Raw genomic sequence first — 3,524 nt, forward strand, 5'->3', positions numbered from 1 at the left:
CGAATCCTGTGCTTTCAGTAGTACGGGCGCAATACTACCTTCCACACCTATCTATACTTCCCTCAGCATTCCTCCTGGATCCTCCAAGTCACTTCCTCAACTGGTTCACCAAGTCTCACTGAGCCTCCCTACTAACCCACTGAAACATATCCTAGGCTTACCTAGGTTCTCGATTTCATCCTGCCATCAGCTGCTGAAGAACTCTCCACGATGCCAATCATGTACCTCCTAGATGTCGTCACATCCACTTAGTAGTTGTCTCCCATCACTTAAGAGTTCCACAATGCACAAAGCAAGCAACATTCGGACATTGAAAAAAATCCAACCAACATATTCCAATCAAATCAATCTATCCTCTTGTCAGGGATCTATACTAGCATGCAATTCTAAGGCTCACGCAATCACGCATAACCTAAACAGGCTATCATATCACTAATTGATCGGTACTATCATGCAGCTCAACAAGCACATACAGCAGGCATGTAAGGCATCCTCCCTAGATCCTTAGCCCTAATCTAGCATGCAGTTCACATAATCATATCCGATCATATCATAACATGTACGTGTATCTTGGGGAAAACTCACTTGAGCTCGGCTGATTGCGCGCTTCACACACAATTTTTCTTCTCAAATTTCTTTTCTCTTTTCAGATTCTTTTCAAAATCCTTTTTATAAAATGGTTTTACTTTTGAAAAATTTCATACCAAGCCCTTAGTTTGAGTTCAGACACACTCGAGAGTATGTTCGAATCCCTCAAACCAGGGCTCTGATACCAACTTGTAACATCACAAAAATACAGGTCAAAAATTTCATTTTTAATTAAGTTATTACATAAAACCAAAGTGTGAATAATCAAAATATAACATTATGAAACCATATATAATCCCAAGGATCTCGTGTGCAGAAAACATAGTGTGATATGCTGCGACCAAGCCAACTCCTATTCTTTGAAACAAAGTACTTGAAACCAAAACTGTAAACTGTAAGCACGAAGCTTAGTGAGTTCCCCCATCATACCACATACCACATAACACCATCGGTATCTCTCAACCGGTGACTGCCATCAGTATCTTTCAACCGGTAACCGGGGACTATTTCACTCCTACCACTATCACATAATAATATATCATAAACATATTGATCATGTACTAACATCATAAACATGTTGATCACATACTAACATGTCATAAACATACAAATAAGCATTGCATGGGTTCTCTTTACCCCTTTGGTATCTTTCAACCGGTAACTACCATCGGTATCTTTCAATCGGTATTTGTCATCGGTATCTTTCAACCGGTATCCGCCATCGGTATCTTTCAACCGGTAACCGGGGACTATTTCACCCCTACCATTATCATATAATATCATGATATAATCATACGTTCAGGCATTTCTGGGGTACTGACCTACCTTCGATCCTAACGACCGAGTCAGGGAAAAACTATTCCCTGCTACTACCACTAACACACATAGCATATCACATAAGCATATCACATAAACATATCTCATAAGCACATCACATAAGCATATCTCATGAGCATATCACATAAACATACCAAGATAATTATCACACATACAATTATCTACCAACTACCCATGTTCGTTGGCCGGCATTGTGGCCTTAGACCCACCCCTACTGGAAGGTAACTCACCTCACATTGCTGACGTCCTGCATACTCAATCCCACACTGCTGTGCTTACTGTGTTATGTGTTATGTGTTTTAGGTTCTTTAGAATCGCTGGAAGGCGGCGGCTCGATTGTACACACACAAGAGAAAAGAGTGATGAATACAGATCTTGGAATTTCATAATGTTCTTAAAACCTTGTTGATGATTTTTAAATAAAAAGTGTTTATATAGGAAAATGTGCATTTTTATGAAATAAAAATGAGTAAAATAAATTTAAAATTTTTCGGTGTTACATCCCACTTGGCCCGGTTCGATTCCAATAAGCTCCTAGCCCATTTTTCTTCAATTTTGCTTCATTTTAAACCCAAGATGACTTCTCCAAATGACGCATAGCTCGAAAACTCGCCCGATTAATAATCTCCACACGCTCGAATATTCTTTCGGCTCTTGCAAATTCAAATTTCTTTTTCTCGGAGCCTTCAAATAATCATCAAGCCCGCTCAATGCATCAACTCCATTATCACCAAGCCTATAATTCTCGATGTCCTCTAAGTCCAATCGCTTTCCATAAGTCCCGAACACTCCCACTCCGCTAGACCCGAAAACCTGCAATTACGGTCACAAGATTCGAAAGTACCCGAAATAGTCATAAAATAACAATAAGGAAAATACGCATGGAAATTATCTAAATTATGAATGAAATATGCTAAAATAAACTATAAAAAGAAGTAAACAAAGCTAACTATCATTATCCTCACTATATCAACAGGGTCTAAGGCACCAAGGTCGGCCCTTTATCGGATTGAAATCTGGGAATCTGTTTGATATGATATTTCTTGCTATGTTTGTATCCTGGTTATTAGGATGCTCTATGTTAGAGACATGGTTAAGGTCGGTATCCTGGTATATAGGATGATGCTATGTTAGAGACCTGGTTAAGGTCGATATCCTGGTATATAGGATGATGCTATGTTAGTGACCGGTTAGGTCGGTATCCTGGTTAGGATGTTGTTATGATATGTGATCTGCTAGATCGGTTGATTAGATGTGAATTGTTATATGATTATATGTTTATGTGCACATGGTTGTTTGGACTGGGGTTGGGTTGAGGTGGGTCCTGCTTTGTGTTGTAGGCCAACATACCCAGGGTGGACCGGTTAAACCGAGGGCCCAACGAGCGGTCCGGATAGGCTGAAGGCCCCAAGAGGGCGGAGCAGACGTGCCGAGGCTCGACGAGTGGACCAGACAGACTAAAGGCCCAGTGCGGGCAGACCAGTCATACTGTAGACTCAAAGAGTGGACCAGTTGGACTGAAGGCCCGGTGCGGGCAGACCAGTCATACTATAGACTCGGAGAGAGAGTGCACCGGGTGGACTGAAGGCCCGGAGCGGGCGGACCAGTCATACTGTAGACTCGGAGAGAGTGGACCGGGTGGACTGAAGGCCTGGTGCAGGCGGACTAGTCACACTGTAGACTCAATATGCATCGGTGTTCTATTTATGATATGATATGATATGTGTATAGTTTTATGGTTGGTATTTTGGGGGCAACTCACTAAACTTTTGGGCTTACAGTTTCAGTGTATTGTTTCAGGTACTTCAGGAGACTGTGGCAAGGCGAAGGCGTGCTCGTACCGCTCCGCAGTTTTATGTTGATGTCCTGGGATACTTTGATAAAAAATGAACTGAAATCCTTTTTTTAATAATTTAATGGATATGGGTTGTTTTTGAAATGTTTAAATTGGTTGTAAATTTTCATGGATGTTACATGACCTACCCATGCGGCCATTCTAGGGTGCCATCCTACTCGTGTCAAGCCATTCTGGGGTGCTGACCTACCCATGTCCAGCCATTCTGTGGTGCTGACCTACGTGTCGGTCCTAACAACTGAAC

Source organism: Lactuca sativa, chromosome 9, assembly GCF_002870075.4.
Source record: "Lactuca sativa cultivar Salinas chromosome 9, Lsat_Salinas_v11, whole genome shotgun sequence".
Taxonomy (NCBI): domain Eukaryota; kingdom Viridiplantae; phylum Streptophyta; class Magnoliopsida; order Asterales; family Asteraceae; genus Lactuca; species Lactuca sativa.